General features: G+C 42.2%; 1 protein-coding gene across 1 annotated transcript in view; it reads right to left on the bottom strand.

The window, feature by feature from the left end:
• fam110b (family with sequence similarity 110 member B) overlaps positions 1–19478 on the bottom strand; it is a 51793-nt gene extending 32315 nt beyond the window's left edge. The window contains exon 1 of the mRNA XM_085388004.1: positions 19373–19478. The gene's annotated coding sequence lies outside the window, so the exon portion shown is untranslated. The remainder of the gene's footprint in view (positions 1–19372) is intronic.
• Positions 19479–20941: the final 1463 nt, after the last annotated feature.

Raw genomic sequence — 20941 nt, 5'->3', positions numbered from 1 at the left:
ACATCAGTGACTCACAGTGGTGAGTGTGTGAGTGGTATGTGGCGTACATGCACCAGCTCAGAGGTCCAGATGGTCACTCAGTGGGAGCTGGAGTCCCACCAAATAACCTGCTAGCTATACTAAAACTACACAGCAGTAGTGCTTCTGTACATTCAGAAGGAGAAAAAACAACAGAACACCTACACCGTTAAAGTCAGCAACACTCAAAAACGTTTGTCAAAAACATTGTTAACTCTGCAGTGGACTGCAGTAGCAGGTTTTCTGGCAGGTTGTTTGTGCAGCATATTGATATATAAGCATGCTGCATTGCATGCAATGCATGAGGGGCGGTTTGGGGTTTAGGTTCTTACTCAAAGACATGTTGATACACAGGCTGGAGGAACAGGGGATTAAACCGCTGAACTTTTGATACGCATACTATCCACCCAAAGATACCAAGGCTGCTTCAAAGCGATAGATATACACAGAGAAATAAGCTTATAGTTAGGGCTGCATTAGCTGACCATGAACTTCAACAGGTCTAAGCCTGCTGGGGGCTTCCCATGATGCTGTTTCTTTGTGTTTATACACTGCTCTGCATTTAATCATTGGTTATTATTAATATCTGGCTCTCTTCAACAGCTTTGTCCCGTCCCCCTCCCCTTACCCCTAACTGCTCACGGCAGATAATTGTCCCTCCCTTGGTTTTGCTGGAGGTTTCTTCCTGTTAAAAGGGAGTTTTTCCTTCCCACAGTCGTCAAGTGCTTGCTCATAGGGGGTCATCTGGTTGGGGTTTTCTCTTTATTATGGAGTTTTTGCCTTACAATATAAAGTGAATAAAACGTATAACAATATTAAGCCCACACCAACCCCATTTTTTTGTTTTTTTTTAAAGACTTATAACACAACAGCAGCAGTAATGATGCTGTGAATGATGTGAACGTCTTAACAATTTATATCATGATTAATTCATCAGCTCTTGGACTTTAAATTCTCCACAACATGCCACAGAGTCTGTTTTCCCCAAAGATGTTTTTCCTCATCTAAGTTACTGAAGCTGACCAAAAGGAAAACAGAGTACTGTAAAATTAGTTAGCAAACTACCAACAAATCTGTTAAAATTCTCAAATCCAAGTTGTGTTTTGAGTCAGCTGCTTGCCCACCCCCAGCCTTATATTTAGCAGCTCCCTCTTGTCCAGTAGGGGGGCCTTAGAGCCCACCCCCACACAGAGGTCATCTGGTGGAAACGCTCCTGAAGATTTAACTGTATGTTGAGAACATAGAATTTGAAAGAGGATCGGGGTCTGTCACATGTGAAGAAGAATGCTGTGGGCTCCTGCTCTGTGGCAGCCTGTCCACCTCAGTGCCTGCTGAGTGTGTGGGAGGAAAAGGAAAAGAGGCTCAAATTAGCAAAGCACACAGTGATGTGAGCTGATGGGGGAAAGTGGACCAGGACACACAACAGAAAGGAGAGAAAACAGAGGTAAGCCAACTCCAATTCCAAAAAGGTTTGAATGCTGTTTGCTGTAAATCTGATTTACAAATCTTTCAATCTATTCAACATAGGAAACATATCAAACGTTTAAACTGAGAAAACAAATAATTTCAAGAAAAATATGTAATATTTGAATTTGATGGCAGCAGCACATCTCAGACAGTTGGGGCAGGGTCATGCTTCCCACTCTGTAGCATCTCCTCTTCTTTAACATCACTCCACAAACTTGTGGGAACCGAGGAGAGCAGCTGCTGGACTTTTGGGACAGAGGAATGTTGTCCCATTCGTGTCTGATAGAGGATTATAGCTGCTCAGCAGTCCTGTGTCTTTGTCATATTTTTCACTTTATGATGCTCCAAATGTTCTCAGGTGGTTAAAGGCCTGCACTGCAGACAGGCCAGCTCAGCAAGGTGCTTTCTGAAACACATCTATCTGGGTGGGAGTATATGCTGCTCTAAAACTGCCAACTCCAGAGGCACTAACGCACCCCCACACCACCAAAGATACAGGTGTTCTTGAAGTGAGTGCTGATGGCAAGCTGGATGGTCCTTCTCCTCTTTAGTCTAGAGGACGTAGTGTCCATGTTTCGATCCATTTTGGTCTGGAGGTCCGGCTTTGGTCCAGAGATGATGGCTTCTGTGTTCACAGACAGTGATTTCTGTCTGTTCCTGAGCCCATGTACTGATTTAATCACAGAATCACATCTGTGTTTAATGCAATACTGCCTGAGGACTTGAAGACCATTCGGGATCTAATGCTGATTTTCAGCCTTGCCCCTCATGCACAGAGATTTCTCCTGAACGTATGACTTTGGAGGATGAGATATTCACACTATTTGCATTCCACTGAAATTGTTCCACAGTTTTGGAGCTCTACTAATACAAAATAACATTTTGCTGCCCCATCCCAACTTTTTTGGCACGTGTTGCTGCTAAATTCCAAACATCCTGTTTACAATTATATATTTTCTCAGCGAAGATTTGATAAAACAAAATAAAGATTTATGAGATTTGCAAATCATTGGATTCTGTTTGTGTTTACATTAACCAGAAACCCAACTTTGCCCAGACTGGAGCCTAAACATAACATGTCTCACTATATGCTCCACTGTGGATGACCCACTCTGTCACCTCCCCGTTTCTCTGTCTCTGTTCCAGTTGCACTTCCAGTTCTCTCTAATCCTATTACGGCTCTTCCAAGCAGAGCGTGAGTATGTGTGTGTTAGCATTCTTACATTTTCATATAACTAAGATCTCTGTCGAGGCAACGTGCAGCAACATCGTCTTTTAATAATAGAGAGAGAGGCTGGAAGGAGAATGTATAGGCTACACTACACGAAAAACAAATCGGAATAATTTATTTCTTCTGGAAATGTGACCACAGTACAAAAATTGTTTAAACGTCATACTGAAACTTCAGACTATTTAGATACTCATTCCCACAACAAGGGCCCAAACTAGGGGCACTGGAAGGGTTGAGGTCAGGCAGCACAAATCCAGCTGTTGTAGTTTCGCCTCTGAACGCCACCACAATGGATCAGAAATCAAATAAACAATACGAGCAGCCTAATTCAAGGGGTTTTACAAAAATGTTAGGTTCATCTTTTAGGTCTTTCAGTGATTTTCTCCACTTGTTAGAGGCTGACAACCAGAGATGTGTAATCTGATTACTTTTTTCAAGTAACGAGTAAAGTAAGGGATTACTATTGCAAAAACGGTAATTAGATTACCGTTACTTTCCCGTAGGAACGCTGCGTTACTGCGTTACTAAAACCGTGATTTTTTTGTGAGAATGTCTCATGACAGTGACGTAAGCGAGTGCGACGTTGGTGACAACAGCTGTGTGCAGATCAACAATGGATCATATATCGAGTGCAGAGAGAGTATGAGCGTGCAGCGTTTAAAGCGTGGAAGTACTGACCTTACTTTGAGTTTGATTCCATAAAAAGTGACAAAAACATTAGTGTCCGCTGTGCGTGGGAAGAAAACTTCTTTTTACACCGAACCCCCCCCCCCCCAAACAAGCTCCGAGTGCACAACGACGTAATGGGAAACTCACAGAGAAACTCGCGGATTCTTCCACTGACCGCGGCACACCTGCACCAGGGTAAACCTCCGCCTACCCCACTCCTGCTTTACAGGTGAAAATAGAGCAACAGGACCGCTGAGTCTTTGACTTTATTTATTTTCTGCTGTGTTTTGCTTGCATCTATTTGAAAGACTGAGTGTAAACACAAAAAATATTTTATTTTATGTGCTGGAATGTGCAGAAAATAGGTTTAAATGTTAAACTAATTTCTTCCAGTCAGAGAATGTTGCATATAATTAAATGTTTGCTTGATGCATAAAGTTAAAAGATTAAAACCAATAAAACAAGTTTTAAAAAGAGACTTTTCCATTTGATTACATTTTGTATGATGGATTATGCAGAAAAAGTAGAATTGGGCTGAAAGATCTATCGCTTTATCACCTACTCAGGTTGTAAATCGTGTTTTTAAAAAGTAACTAAGTAACTAAGTAATCAATTACTTTAGAAAATAAGTAATCAGTAAAGTAACGGGATTACTTTTTTGGAGAAGTAATCAGTAATTAGTTACTGATTACTTTTTTCAAGTAACTTGACCAACACTGCTGACAACTATGTGGACAAACTAGGACCATTTCAAATATAAGGATTGTTTTCCATACTTAGGTGAAAATTGACTGCCTGAAGTCTTGAACCCATGGACATCACCAAATGCTGCTTTCCTTGCGATGTTCTGTCACACTTTTACTGCAGCCATCTTCAGTTGCTGCCCATTTGCGGGTCCTCGTCTTTAGTTTTGTCCTCAGTAGCTGAAGCTGCTCTGTTGGGTTGCTTTTGTAGCATATTTGGGGTCAGTATCCATCTGTTCTGAGAAGCCCTGGAAAGCATCAGTCTGAACCCGAGCAAAGAGTAAAACCCTGTACAAATCACAATTCATGCTTCTGCTTCTATCAGCATTCACATCATGAATCAACACTATGCTGAGTTCCACTGGCAACACTACAACATTACCTCCACTATGTTTGACAGATATTTGGATCATGGACCGTTCCTCTCCTTCTCTGTGCTTTTGTCTTTCCAACATTAGTACAAGTTCATCTTGGATTAATTTGTCCAAAGACTGTTTTTCACCTCTCAGAACTGTGAAGGTTTTACATGATTCCTATGAAGTCTACACACCAGACGTTTTCAGCTTGTTTCACCTAAACTTTGTATTTCCATTCATTCCTGCCTTCTCGAGAGGCTTCTTATCATGGTTAGATATTGTGAAGTTGGTTGTCTTAACCAAGGAAATGAATCTGTGATTGTACACCTCAGTTTCTGCAGTGCTCTTTCAGGCCTTGTGTTGTAGCTGAACAGTTCATCCATTCTTTTGTAAAATCTAACAGATTTTTTGCTCTCTCTCTCTCACACACACAGTTTTTGTTTCAGACCAATGAGTGCTTTGCTCATTTGCACCAATATCTCTTTAACTTCAGATAATAACAAAGGGCACAGGACATGCTTGCCACTCAACTGTCCAAGTCCCATTGAGGCTCCAAATATGGGGAACCGTGAAAAAAATGGCTGCAATTTATAAACAGTTAAGCCAAATCTTTTGTTGAACATCTCAAATTAAAGCTGTAAGTCTGCACTTTAAAATCCACTGTGGTGGTGGACAGAGGCAACGTGACAAAAACTGTGTTGCTGACCAACAAATTGTGGAACTAACTGTATAGTAAGACTAATATTCTGCAACATTTAATTTGCAGACTTACCATAAGTCTGCTAAATTCCACACATTTGATGACTTGGCGAATTATGAAGCACACAATTACTGTACACATTGTTGCCCGAGTCAGGCAAAAACTGGCATCATCTCTTTGAGCAAACTACAATTTTCAGGCAAATTTAACAAGGTTCATGAAGAAACCTGCAGAAAGTAAGCAAAAAGAGTGGCAATAGAAGGCTGAAGAAGCCCTGGGTCAGATAAGGGAGACAAGATAAGCTGTGTGCTGGAGCTAATGGGTTTACCAAAGACACAGATCACATCTTACAAGCAGACTTACCCTACTGCTTTAATCACAGCACTTCTACAGAACAGCTTTTTCTTCACCACCTCAACTTATTGGACTCGTGTCAACGGAAATTACTGTTCAGAGATTAAGTGGCTCAGTAAACAACTTGGAAACTGCTATAAAAAGATTCCTTCTTCTTTGTTCTTTCTTTCAGGATATTTCTAGGAGGAGACTGAAGAGTAGCAGACTATAGCATCTATTATTCAGAAGGTTGCTGGTTCAATCTCTGGCTGTTCCAGTCTGCATGCTAAAGTATTCTTGGGCAAGACACTGAACCCTGAGTTGGTCCTGATGCATTCATAAGAGTTCAGAGCTCAGCACGGTTCTCCGCTGGCAGACTATAGGGGGCCATGGACAGCCCATCTATGAGAAGAGGGTATCTGTTGCCATTTGTAGGCAGTGTCCAAATGTGGTTCAACCGATCTATGGGACACTGTTGCTTGTGCTGCTGCTGGTCCATCAGCAGCTGTAGAGAACAGTGAGGTTTTAACAAACAAAGAGATAAAGTGAAACTGAGTGTTAAAAACACTTAAAGTACCCACAGCACCCACAGTGTGTACTTTTTATGCTGCCTTTTTTTAAAAACTTGGATATTTTTTAAAATCTCATTTCTTCCTCATTATGACGCTCAGTTTGAACTTCAGCATCATGACCATGTTTGACCATGTCTACAAATTTACATTGCTGCCATGTGATTGGCTGATTAGATATGTGTGTTAATGAGCAGTTAAACAGGCTGGTGAGTGTATACTGGACGTGAAACAAAAGAATCAACTGAAAAGATGGCACATTAAACCAAATGTCTGAATATAACTTGAGTGGGAGCAGGTTATGTTCAACATAAGTTTCTAATCCCGTAATCTCATTTTGTAGCACTTCTTTCTTCTTTAAACTTGTTCTACACACCTGTAAAGTTTTATCACTGTATCTTGCAGGTTATGTCACTATTGTGTTGCACTATTCACCCACAGTCGCCACAACGTTCACAAGAACGTGTTTTGCCACACTTCCAAACATATATGCACACTTTACAGAAAGGGTCAGAGCAGACTACCTACTGAGGAGACTGAGATCTTTTGGAGTGTAAGGGATGCTGCTGAAGACCTTTTCTGACTCTGTGGTAGCGTCAGCCATCTTCTGTGGTGTTGTGTGTTGGAACAGCAGCATATCTACAGCTGAGAGGAAGTGGCTGGATAAGCTAATCAAGAAGGCCAGCTCTGTCCTAGGATGCCCCCTCGTTTTTCCATTGTCTGTAAAAAGTCTCGGTTTTTTAAGCACAAATATACAGCACATTTTGTACATTCTTTTTAAAAACAATTACCCTACTCCGTTGCACATTTCTTTGAATCCAAGTATGCTATTTTTAATAACAGTAAAGTATTTTTTTTTCTTATGTTTTAAATTTCACTTAAGAGACCATACAGTCTCTTATTCCTTATTTTTGCTCCATGCTGGTCACTCTTCTACTGGAACACTTGAATTTCCCCAGTGAGGGACGATAAAGGATATTTCTATTTCTATTCTATTCTGTACATACAGACTGACTGGGATCAGAGACATTAGAGTGCTGAGAGCCAAGTCAAAGCAGCACGTGTTAATCCAGGCAGGGTTTGTGCCACAAATAAACTGACAGCCTTGTGAAAAACTTGTGGTTTTGATGGCCTCAATCCAGCTGCTACACATATACATTGAAACGGACACAGAGAAACCCTAGGGACTGTAATTTGGACACAAAAAAATCCCTTAATCTGCAATAAGTACCAGTCCACTTTACGAGTAAAAATGCAGCCCTACTGCAAACTAAACATAAGACAAGCAAACAAGATTCCTCTAAAAAAGATAAATAGTAATAATCTGCATATCTTCCTCTGCAATTTAGACATTAGCTGGAACAAAACAATCCTCGCAATATTCACCAGTGTTAGCACTAGTTTAAGTTTATTAGATAAAGGTATGAGGTAGATAAAGGGTAAACAGTACATTTCAAATCTCCTGCACACATGTGCTAAGATGCTGTGGGTCCTATACAGATACTGTGACAGGCCTCTAACTGAGAACACAGATGAACTCTCCAGCCTCAGTTCCCTCACAGTACTGCAGACACTGCTAAAAAAAGCTGTTATGTAATGTTATTAACTCACCAAATGAATGGCACTAACACACCGTGATGAACACATGCATGTCAGATTTCAGGAGTCAGTGTGGGGATGCTCCACCTCCACTATGCCGAGGAATTCTCCCTGCAATGGTCACTATATAAGCATAGAGGCCAATGCAAGGTTCAATAACTTGTACGCTGACTGCTGAATGAGAATATTTTAAAAAAATTAAAAATTCCCCACTTGCCCATGCGGGCGGTCTACTCTTCAAGCTCGGGTCCTCTACCAGAGGCCTGGGAGCTTGAGGGTCCTGCGCAGTATCTTAGCTGTTCCCAGGACTGCGCTCTTCTGGACAGAGATCTCCGATTGTTGTTCCTGGAATCTGCTGGAGCCACTCGACTAGTTTGGGAGTCACCGCACCGAGTACTCCGATTACCACTGGGATCGCTGTTACACCTCTGTCCACATTTTTTCGAGTTCTTCTCTGAGCCCTTTATTTCTCGTGTTCCTTCTTCCTGATGTTGCTGTCATTGGGAACCGCTACATCGATCACTACGGCTGTCTTCTTCTGTTTGTCTACCACCACTATATCCGGTTGGTTAGCCACCACCATTTTGTCCATCTGTAACTGGAAGTCCCACAGGACCTTAGCTCGGACATTCTCCATCACCCTTGGGGGCGTCTCCCATTTTGACCTCAGGACTTCTTGTTCTTACAGTTCAGCTGACTCCTCAGGACTTGCCTGACCCTCTGCAGGTACTTGGTGGTTGCAGCCTTTCTAGCGGCCTCTTCATCGTTCCCATTTGCCTGCGGGATCCCCAGGTACTTGTAACTGTCCTCTATGTCTGCAATGTTACCTTCTGGTAGTTCGATCCCCTCAGTTCTGACTACCTTCCATCTCTTTATTATCATCCGACTACACTTCTCCAGTCCGAAAGACATTCCAATGTCATTGCTGTATAGCCTGGTAGTGTGGATCAGTGAATCGATGTCTCGTTCACTCTTGGCATACAGCTTGATGTCATCCATGTACAGGAGGTGTCTGACAACTGCTCCGTTCCGTAGTCGGTATCCGTAGCCAGTCTTGTCAATGATCTCACTGAGGGGGTTCAGGCCTATCCAGAACAGCAGTGGGGACAGAGCATCTCCTTGGTAGATCCTGCACGTGATAATGACTGGTGCTATGGGCTTGAAGTTGGCCTCTAGTGTTGTCCGCCACATCCCCATTAAGTTCCTGATGAAGGCTCTTAGGGTCCTGTTGATCTTATATAGTTCTAGGCATTCCAGGATCCAGGTGTGGGGCATTGAGTCATAGGCCTTCTTGCAATCAATCCAGGCAGTGCACAGGCTGGTCAGCCTAGTCTTGCAGTCTAGGCTGACTGCTTGGTCTATCAGTAGCTGGTGTTTTGCGCCTCTGGTATTCTTGCCCATCCCTTTCTGTGCCGTACTCATGTATTGACCCATGTGCCTGTTCATCTTAGCAGCTATGATGCCTGACAGGAGCTTCCACGTGGTGCTGAGGCAGGTTATTGGTCGGTAGTTGGAGGGGACCGGTCCCTTCTGGGGGGTCCTTGAGGATCAGGACCATCCGGCCTTTGGTTAGCCATTCTGGGTGTCTCTCGTCAACCAGCATGGTTACTGGACCCTGTTCAGGGAGGTTGCTGTGGTCTGCTCTTAGATCCACTAGCCACTGAGCATTGCCATTATGAGTTGCGTCCTTCTCCCATATGCTCTTCCAATATTGCGCCGTCTCCTGCCTTGGTGGTGCCGATTTCATATTGTTCCTCTGCCACTGAGAGTACACCTTGGCTGGTATACACACACACACACGCACATATATACATGTATATGTAGACCCAGTTTCGGTGTCTGGTTGCTGGGTTGGGGTTAACATTCATTCAGCTTTCACTTTGGGTTCTTGGGCGATATGTAAAAAGTTTCCAACTGACAGTCCAATAACCGATGATAGGCGATATATTCATGCAGACTTTTTGATGGGCAGAGCAATGTAATCATGTATGGACTGATTTGCGCGTTTCAAATTTGTACGTTTTGTTTGGAGGGAATATTTCACCTTCTTATCTTGCTTGTTTCAGTATTAACATAGATACTTTTTGGATTACTCATTTATTTATTTGAGATGCACCAAATCGCACAAAAGACTTAACTTTACGTCAGAGATTCTTTTTATGTTCGCTGGCAGAGACATTTTTAACTTACTTTGTGTTTAATTTTGTATTTGTTGTTTGGTCGAGTGTGTAAAACACATAAACACTGGAACGGCCTGTAAACACAGTTATAGTGGAAAAAAGAAGCCATTTCTTCTTTGTTTCCCTCCCCACCATTGTGTTTTGGGTTTTTTTGTAATAATATGTTTTCTGAACTCCTTTCTTTCTTTCTGTTATGAGTCTGAGTAAATGGTAAATGGCCTGTATTTGTATAGCGCTTTACTAGTCCCTAAGGACCCCAAAGCGCTTTACATATCCAGTCATCCACCCATTCACTCACACATTCACACACTGGTGATGGCAGCTACATTGTAGCCACAGCCACCAGTAGGCAACGGGTGAAGTGTCTTGCCCAAGGACACAACAACCGAAACTGTCAAAGCCGGGGCTCGAACCGGCAACCTTCCAATTACAATGCGACCTCCCAACTCTTGAGCCACGATCGCCCCACCCGAGTAAATGAATTGCTGCATTTGTTCGCAGCTGGAAGAGGATGCTGTTAAAACAGCGCTATTATTTTTACGGTTGACTGCTTCTCTTAGCTTCAACCAACATTTTTAGCAAACTTACTCATGGGCAAATAAATAAATCACTCTTGTAAAAACGATCAGCGGAAGGCTCAGCCTATCTTCAATATATTCGTCCAGTCGCCCAACCTTAAATTGAACTACTCGTTCTTGTAGAGAACCAGTTCTCGATTCCCATCCCTAGGAGTGGTACTTGTTGTTGCCCTGAACCAGGGAATACTTGCAGCATCCATTCATGAATTGCAGTCTGAACTGAAGCACAGACTGATGACAGTGCTTGCCATGTTTTCCAAGGATGGCAAAGCAGAAAGATTTAACATCTCTAATCTGATTGGAGTAGACATGTAAAAGCCCCTCCCCCACTTCATCTGCCTGATGCTCACACATCCCTGGATTCATTTTCACCCAGACGCCCTGATGTGACCCATCAGATTCTAATCTTAAATTACCTGAAAGAGTCCAGCAAGTACAAGAAGGAAGCTGAGTTAATGTATTCTTCAACTGCAAGTGTGTGTGTGAGACAAAGAGAGAGTGAGGCTGTGTGTGGATCCTACTTCCTAGGTAAAATCAGCTCACACATTTGACAGGTAGTGCGCCTCATGCACATACATAGTCTCTGCAACATGGAGAGCATGTGACAGATGGCTCATGGAGGATTTATTTCCATGGATACACACAAAAATAACTGCAAAGTAAAACGCTGTCTCTAATATTATTACACTGTGACTAAAGGACAAGGTGAAACCATTAAAATAAAGATATAAAAAAACATCATAAACAATAAAAGAAAATCATAAAAAGAAAGAAATGAAAGTCTACAATCGCTGTGTTTTTTTTGTTTGTTTTTTAAATTCTGTTATCCAAATCCCTTCAGAAAGTATTATTCCCAATCGTTGTTTTTTTGTTTTGTTTACACACTGAGGTGGACAACAGCACAACGACAACACCTTTACAACCAAATATGGGTGTAGGGCACAATCAGCCAAGGTTTCGGGTGAGCTCATTGTGAAACCTAGCCCCACCCCACCATGTGATTTTCTGAGGTCAGATGGCCCAGGATGTGAGTGGGCGTTAACCCATTGTGACGACCTACACCCATTTTCACACCTTGGCTCATGTGATTAGGTAGAGGATCATTAGGGGGTCCATTGTCCCTCTCAGTGGGTTGCTCCTACACGGCTTAAATCTGGGACTCTCCAACATGTGACCCTAGAACTGAAGAAGCTTCTCGGATGAGAGGTGAAACGTCTTCAAGCAACTCAAAGAAGTCCAGACGCTTTTCTTTCCAAGCTCCTTAGACTACAATGACCTGGATGACTGAGAACCTTCACAGACATACTTCATCTAAACCTGCAGCATGCATAAAGTCATTAATCAACCACTTTGCCAAGTTGACAGAGGCTGCAGATCAGATCAACAGTTAAGACTCCACATCGCGAATGGACAAGCAACTGATTATGTTACTTTGTCATTTGTTTGTCATAAAAAAGTAATAAAATAGTTACAGAGACTGGGTCCTGTGTGTGTGTGTGTGTGTGTGTGTGTGTGTGTGTGTGTGTGTGTGTGTGTGTGTGTGTGTGTGTGTGTGTGTGTACATATTTAGACATCTTTGTGAGGACAGAAAATTGACATGCTACTATACTTGTCGGGACTAACAGTCAGTAATGGGGACGAAATGCCGTCCCCACAAGTTTGAAGGCATGTTTGAGGCTCAAAATGTGGTTTGAGTGTCAGGATTACAGTTAGGTTATATATAAATGTCTCACTGTGACGCTAAATGCTAAGCCATCAGGTGTTTTAAAAATTAATCGGCTATGTACCACAGGCCTTCAAGCTGGCTGTAGTTAAACCTTTACTCAAAAAGCATCTCTAGACCCAGCAGTCTTAGCTAATTATAGGCCAATCTCCAACCTTCCTTTATATCAAACATCCTTGAAAGAGTAGTTGTCAAACAGCTAACAGATCATCTGCAGAGGAATGGTTTATTTGAAGAGTTTCAGTCAGGTTTCAGAGCTCAGCACAGCACAGAAACAGCTTTAGTGAAGGTTACAAATGATCTTCTTATGGCCTCTGACAGTGGACTCATCTCTGTGCTTGTCCTGCTAAAAAGCTGGTGGCCTAAAAACATGCAAAAAAGCCTTATTTTTCCTCTGTACAAATGCTGATATAAACTTCAGTTTCATTGGATACTGCCTTTACACTGCTATGTTCGTCTTGCTTTCATTTCTAGAAAATAAACGTGCAGATGCTTAAATGTCTTCTTTATCTTATCCGGTCTGTAAGTCAGTGACGTCAGACTTACAGACGAGATTCTGGGTCCAAAGTCAAACGAACACTGTGGGTTTACTGAGAGTTAAAAACTGTCTAAATTCTTTCATCTTTAATAAAAGGATCAGTGTTGCTGCTTTACTATGGAACGCCAGGACTGCCATAATGAATTAATTAAATACACCATTAAATAATTAATTAAATGTGGCAATAATTAAATACAAATGGGAAATAATTAATTAAATAAATATTTTTGACACATTTAATTAATTATTGACACAAATGGCAACTGTTCAGAGACGTGGTTACAAAGAGGATTTCAAACTCCAGGCTGTCAGTCACACAGTAGAAGTTGGGAACAGAGCAGCTGTGAAATCTGTCTTTCATATTATGCTCAGCGTCTTTTAGTTTACATTTTGACTGCACAATTGTGAACTTTTTGTTATGCACAAAAACAACATTGTTTTATTTTAAAATTAAATATCGCGATAGAATATGGGTAAAACGCGCATGCGCAGTGCCTTTGTTTTCATACGCACATGGCGGAAAAGGCACGGCGGTGACGGAGAATGACAAGGGCGAAAGCGGATCGTTAAATGAAACGGATGAACCAGAACTGGTTTGTAAAAATGCTGCAACTTCAGTGGTGTGGAACTGGTTTGGCTTTCGTCCGTCAGATACACAACAAAACACTATTTTTGGTAGAGCATGCTAGCGGGCCGTCGTTATTACCGTGTTGTTTGATTTTAAGTGTGCCATATTTTCCAATCCTTTGATTTTTCTGAAAATCGGCAGTGCCCCTTATAATCCCGTGTGCCTTATATATTAATCCTGGTTTTGTTTACCGACCTCGAAACGATTTTATGTGGCGCTCGAAAATCTGTCAAATGTTTAGTACGACTTTGCTAAGCTACGAACCCGCACCACTTGATGGCTTGTCGGAGCATTACGGCTATCGTAGGCTTCAACATAATATTACCGTATTGCGTGTGTATAACCTCTTTTTCAGTTTTGAGGATATTATACATGGTTATGCTGAGGATATGTTGGCCAATTTCCACTGGAAATGCCTTTTGGTTAAACTGTCAGCAAAGAATTTACATTTGCATTGTTAAAGTTTATATAACTGTAATGCACATACAAAAAACAGCTGCTTGTTTAAGAGAAAATACATTGATGGGTTTTTTTGCACTAATAAAGTTGAGGAGTTGTAAAGTATTTTTTCTAGTGTCAATTATATCGTCAGTTATATCGTTATCGCAAATTTTCAAATCTATATCGTGATAAATATTTTGGGTCATATCGCCCTGCTCTACTACTAACAACTGCGCTGCCAAAAATGTGTCAGTGCAAAGAAAAAGAAGAGACCATGATTAGCTCTTCATTCACTGTCAGACACCTTAATAATGTTCAGTTCAAACTGCAGAACACACACAATGCAGACAGACGCCGAGCTGTAACAGAGGAGAGGCTCAAAGTAGCACACTCTGCTTTTTATTGTTTAATCTGAGAGTCACTGGAAATGGTAAAAACTAGTCCCTAAGGACCCCAAAGCGCTTTACACAACCAGTCATCCACCCATTCACACACTGGTGATGGCAGCTACATTGTAGCCCCAGCCACCCTGGGGCGCACTGACAGAGGCGAGGCTGCCGGACACTGGCGCCACCGGGCCCTCTGACCACCACCAGTAGGCAACGGGTGAAGTCTCTCGCCCAAGGACACAACGACCGCCCCAAATGTAAAAATACTGGACACTGGTGATCATTTACATGGGTGAGTACAAATTCAGAGTCGGTGCTGTTTCACAGTTACTCTGCACAGCTCTCTGTATGTCACCACTGATAGCAGAGCTGGTTGTACAGTAAACTTTATTGGAAATGTCCCTTAGCACAGCAATGCACGCTCCAGTGTTGGGTAGTGTCACATCCTGAGTAAGCCCTGCCTTCACTGCGGTCGCTGCAGTTTGCTTCATTTACCTCCATCATTTGAATGTGCTCCTTCTAAAGGGGTCAAGTCATTGCTGCAGTAGGTTTAGCCTGATTGTCTGAACTGATTCTAAAGAAGAAGAAGCAGCAGCACTGTCTTTGGAAAAAAGAAAACACTTTTCAATAACTGCTAATACATGACGTCTGTAACTTCACAGATACCTGGGAACCCATCATCTCATGCATTTGATTAAATCCCTGTCAGCTGTTCCTGGTAACTGCAATCTAAAGCTCCAGCTAGAGCAGAGAAACAGCCTGACTAAATCATTCACAGCAGAATTCATAAAGGCTACAGACAGAAGCTGTGCACTATGAGCAAGGACACCTGTGGCTCTCAGGTAAAACTTCCTCAATCTACATCTCAGTCGAAGCTGGAAGCACTAAACTCTAGGCTTGTTTCTACAACAAAGCAAAGACTGTGCAACTGACTGCCCAGACAAATTTAAAAGGTTATTGCATCACTTAAGTGTGCACAGGATGAAGAGGGAGCGCAAGGTGAGAGCTCTGCAGTGTTACCAAAGCAAAGGTCAGGTTTTATAAAGGGCTCTTCCATCTTTCTTCTTGCTTCTTTGATGCTGGCTCAATGTAGCAGTGATCTGAATGAAGAGTGGAAGTTACACTACTTGTTAACTGCTGAGCACACAGTGAGAAAACTAACTTAATACTGGTGCAGGACTGTTAATGACAGCACTGTAAAAAACAGCTTCAGTCATGTTGATGTTGACTTTTAAAGCGGAAAAAGCATCGCCTTCACGCAAACACACTTCACACATGTTTTTGCTTTTTTAGGCAGACTTTAGCTCATTGAGAAGAAAAACTAGACTCTGTAAGAAAGCAAGAATTTGATTCAATAACCGCTGGTCAAATTCAACATTGTTCACTTCTGACTCAGACCTCCTGGTTGGGGATAAACAGAGGAGTTAGTGGCTTCCCTGTGGCCATGTTTTCTGCTGCTTGGCCTCCCTCAAGGTTTCCCGTTCACACGGAAGGGCAGAAGGTTTTCCTCGAATAGTTGTCCAGTGGTTTCACTGCTACCTTAAGCCTTCTGTGTATGAAGCTGCTTGTCTCTTATAGCTGTTTTAGGATAGTTGCTCTCCCTTTAACTGGTTTTCTATGTACATACACATGGAAAGTTGGGAAGGTGCAGATGGAAAACGTCTGCCTTTTCTATTGGTTATAGTGGTCCTGACTAAAATACCCAGCAACAGATGACATGAAGATGTACTTCAGCTGCACCACAGTGTTCACTCAAGCCTGATCAGAAATGGACTCAGTGGAAGTGTGGCTTCTTAAAGTGGACATGAAACACTAGATGTATAAAGGCCATTGCTGCTGCTGATTACTGCCACACCTGTTCTCGATCAAGAATAAGGTGATCCAAGAAAATTCAGGAACAAATGAGAAACAACCCTCAGGTCTGAGTCTGAAAAGGCTAAAGCTGTGTAACTTCAGCCAAACACAGTACGAGCCATTTATCCACAAATGGCGAAAACATGGAACTTATATTGTCTTTGTCTAACGTTTACATTTGCTTGATACTCTGAAACACTGAAGTGTGACAAACATACAAAAAACAGGAATTCAGGAAGCTTGCAAACACGTTTTCACACCACTGTAATTTCCTCTGGTGTTAATAACGTACACGACTGAAGAGCTGGCAGTCCTTACAGGAACAGCATCATTTACAAAGGTGAGACACGTGTCCTTCACATTCAGACATTTTGGAAGTAAAGTGTTTCACATTTCATGTAAAGATACTTTGAACCTTCAAAACACGAACAGTTCTGTGATGCGCACTTGTGCTGGTTATTGCTGACCCCTGCAGTTTTCACACTTTGGTTACTAAGAGCAGAAAAGTGCTGGAGACGAAAGAGCCTGGGATTTTCACAGATTAAACTTTGTCTAATCTGAATGACAAAAACTCAATCTTCAACATCCTGACCTGGAGTTAGCAGCAACTTTCTTTAGCCTCACTGAACTACAGCTTAGCAATGCATGAACCAGTCTCCCACCTGCAGCTTGTGGACAGTGACCTTCCAAGTACAAGCACTGACTACTGCTGCCAGAATCAGTCCATGGCAGCAGAGTCCATCTGACTATAAGATGAGAGCCTGTCCAGCAGTGACGGGGCTTAAAAATTTGGCCTATAAGGAAACTGATGGTGCCGTTTTCTCAGAAGGATGAAAAAATGAAATCATAAAGCATACCTGGGGTTCCTGCCCAGTAATGTCTGTGTGGGAAACACTGCACTATGAACTGTACTATTCAGTCTGAAAATACAGAGACATTGTTTTTGGTCTGTATCTTATATACTAAACTGTATTCTGTGTACAGTTTCACACAAAACTCTATGTGATCAAGACTTATTTGCTGCCCTAAATGACTATAAGATGCAGGAATGATGCCCAGAGAGCAGACGGTGAGCTGCTGCTCTGTGACAAGCTTAATGAATGTAAACTTACCCATAATGTAAAAAGCACTGTTGTACTGTTGGCTGTGATTTTTAAGCTGAGCACATGTACTAGACCAGCGGTCTCCAACCTTTTTTGCGCTACGGACCGACTTTTTTTTCATGGACCGGCCTTTAATGTGTCACGGATAAATACAACAAAATAAAACTAGTACCGGTACCAAAAAACAGAAAATTTATTCATAACACAGTGAAAAGACCCAGGAAAACAGAGTTAACGATAAAAACGATAACAAAATAACGCTGAAAACCGATAAAAACCCTGAAAACCAGACATTTCACACCTGAGCCTCAACTCTCGCGGCCCGGTACCAAACGACTCACGGACCGGTACCGGTCCGAGGCCCGGGGGTTGGGGACCGCTGTTCTAGAGTATATATTGTAACAGTAGTGATTTCATTTCTGTTCAAACCTCTTCAGCCCTTCCTCATTTCTTTATATTTCACTAGGTAAATGTGTAACAGTGATTTACTGAATCGATTCCATGATGTAAATATTTGTTCTGTAAAAATTGTGTGTTTCTGTTTGTATAAGTGCTTTTCTTCTGTTGCTGTTACAACCAAATTTCCCCTTGTGGGACAATTAAAGGATTATTCTGTTCTATATACGCTGCATAACAGAGTTTGTACAATGTTAACAAGCTTGAAAGCTAACACTTGGTATTACTACTAATAACACCATGACTGATGTTCCACTGAGTTTCTTGTGTTTGATTTTGTTTTTAAATCCATGAATGCTTTTACCGCAGTGGCAGCGTGTTTGGGATCATTGGGGTCACAGGCTGAAAAATGAAGCTGTAACAAATCAGTTTTCAGACGGTAGCTAAAATCTGATGGTACTTTGCAGTTTTCGTAATTCCATGAATTTTAACACTACTGGGTTAAATACAACCCTAAACCATGGCAGAACCTCCAACGTGTTTGCCACTCACTTTCCTGACCTCCTCCATACTTACTGATGATGAAGCACACATTGTAAATTTGGATTCAACACTAAAACTGGTCAATGGACTGGTTCTTATATAGCACTTTTCTACCCCGTTGAACTGGACTGATACTGACAGCGACTTGTTGCCACAGCAGCCTTTTCTCCCCGTTTCCTTTCAGTAAAGTGGACACGAAGCACTAAATGTATAAAGGCTCATTTACACCATGCTCCCAAACGCTGACATAGATGTAACACTGGCTGTTTGGCTGAATTTAAGAACAAGTGCTTAAAGTTTAGGGCCATCTACTGTCAGTATGATCCCTGGGTTACATTGATTACACTGGTCCGGCTTTTTGGTCTGGTGATTCAAACGGACTCTGCTCCACACAGTTGTCATTTAGAGAGTCCTTCACGACATTACAGCTAACAGGTGGAATTTCCCGTGTAACTGCAGCTAGCCAAAGAACCACCTACTGCTAAAGACAGCGTGAAAGTGGACAGTGTTTCTTATGGTTAAAGGGTGGAACAAGCACAAAATGGTCAGGCATAATCAACAGCCTACAAGTAAGTGAAAAGGTGTGTGTGTGTGTGTGTGTGTGTGTGTGTGTGTGTGTGTGTGTGTGTGTGTGTGAGAGAGAGAGAGAGAGGGGGGGGGCGGGAGAGAGAGAGAGAGAGAAGTGAGTGTGCGCACACCAAAAGACAATATTTTCCTCCCTCAAAGCTAGCATGAGCATCATATACTGCAGATATATCTACAGCCACTGTGACATGGAGGAGGAAGACAAACGTCCCCAAAGCATTCAGAGGTGTCCCTATCTGTGATACCATGTGTCACCAGCTGTTTACAACACCAACTACACCTGCATGCGCGCGCGTCCCCGCGTTGCTACTGCTGCTGCTGGTGGTGGGGGTGGTGCAGTGCAATGCAATGCAATGCAATGCAATGCAATGCGACCCCCCCCCCCCCGTCACAGCAGCACAGCCATGGATGTTACACCTCGGAATGCCTGTGTGCTCCTGCGCTGGAAGCTAGCTCTGCACCACCACCCCTAACCTCACACGAAATCACATCAGCACCTCTCATAGGGCTTCGTCAGAACAACGGATAAGTGCTACGTTATATGATTTGTCCTCAGCGCCTGACTGGATCGCATTATCCCGAACAATAGCCTTAGTTACGACAAGACTGCTAATGAAGAAAAAAAGACAGGTCCTGCGTTTCATCAGAAGTGTCAGTGCCGTTTCAGCCATTGCAGCTATGAAATGCAGACAGGTTAACATCACAACTAAGCTAGTTAGTTGTCCTTACCTGGATATCCAGCTCCAGAAAACAAAGGATGATGCTGCGGTTTCTCTCCGTTAGGTCAGAGCGTCTCTTCGGCCTGACAGCATCCTGTTTCCAGTCAGCAGCACCGCTGTGAGGCTGCGCGGCAGCACGAAGGCCGCTTCCGGTCACAACTTCAAGCATTATGGTCGACTTTGACCCTCGTTAACGTTTATATAGTTGTCTATTTATAAAGGACAAAGAAGATATTCATTATACCCTAACAGATTTTAGTGAACCTCTGATAACTTGTTGATGTTGGCGTACTGGCATTTTATAAAGTCCAATCATAAGATGCATCATAAGATGCATCCAATCGTAAAAACAACAGTTAAAATGAACTACAATGAATGTAAAAGCATAAAAAAATCAAAAAGACTAGTCGTAATAAATATTGTAGCATAATATAATTGAGTGATGAGTGAATGAATTAATATACAGATACCTTTGATGTACTGTAGCTGGGCCTACTTTTACTTTTATTTTGAAAGGAAAAACCCTTGTTTTCCGCTTAGTGATCCACTACTGCGGCTACCTTGACGGGGGCTCAGCCCCTGCAATAAAGTAGATAGATGCGGCTGAACGGGAAAGCAGCCTTGGACTGTCTGCTTCTTTACTTAATTTTAAATCCACTCTTAGCATAGACAGTCTTTTATCTCGATTTTCTACGTGGTGTCCTTCACTTTCCCCCCGTGACTCTTTGTATTTATGTTAGACGTTGGCATATCTAGTTCTTTGTTGGTGAGTTCTCCCCTGTGGAATGAATGGAGCGGTCCAGTCATTAAAGGGCCAGTGCGAATCTTATTTTTGACAGCTGGGTGGCCCACATGCATGTGCTAACAGCTAGAATAAGAAGCGGGTTTAGCATTTCTTGCAGCAGCACCCCAAAACTGGCTGAACAATTTCATTGTAAACTGTCCCATTAAACACATGAACACTGATTTAAGTTTTGATCAGGAATGGAGTGTTGCAAGGTTTTTTATTAGAGCCTGCCGATAGAGGAATTTTCAGGCAACCTTGGTATCCTGGGTGGGTAACATGAAGCCAGAACAGCATCTGGTTTTGATACTGAAAACAAAATGTAATTGAAAGATAAAAAAAAAAAACGTGAACTGAAAAAGCAAACACTGACACTGAATTTTTACATTTACAGTGTTTTTCCTTTTATGCTTGCAATTTCTTTTTTGCTTTTTTCTGTTTCAATCCATTGTCACTGCTTTACATAACAGCAGTTAATGCATGCAATAATGTATTCAATAATCGTGCTGTCTGTCCAGACGGCACAAGTGTACTTCACAGAATAGGTGCACAAGTGAAAGTCCATTACACTAGAGATGTACCGATCTGATATTAAGTATCGGTCTGATATTGACCTAAATTACTGGATCAGATATCGGAGAGAAATAAAAAAATGTAATCCGATCCATTAAATATCAAAAAAGCACCTCACAAAACTTGCGACATGGCGTAACTCGGCTCATGACTGTAGCGCGGCGGAGCAGTATGCATCACGTGATAGAGCGGCTGTGGCATGAGACCTGTTGTCTGGTTGAG

The sequence above is a fragment of the Rhamphochromis longiceps genome, linkage group LG18, assembly GCF_057381845.1.
Source record: "Rhamphochromis longiceps isolate RC_006_pf linkage group LG18, R_longiceps_female_GT1.1, whole genome shotgun sequence".
Classification (NCBI taxonomy): Eukaryota; Metazoa; Chordata; class Actinopteri; order Cichliformes; family Cichlidae; genus Rhamphochromis; species Rhamphochromis longiceps.
The sequence above is the reverse complement of the archived record's forward strand: the minus strand, read 5'-3'. Positions and strand labels throughout refer to the sequence as shown.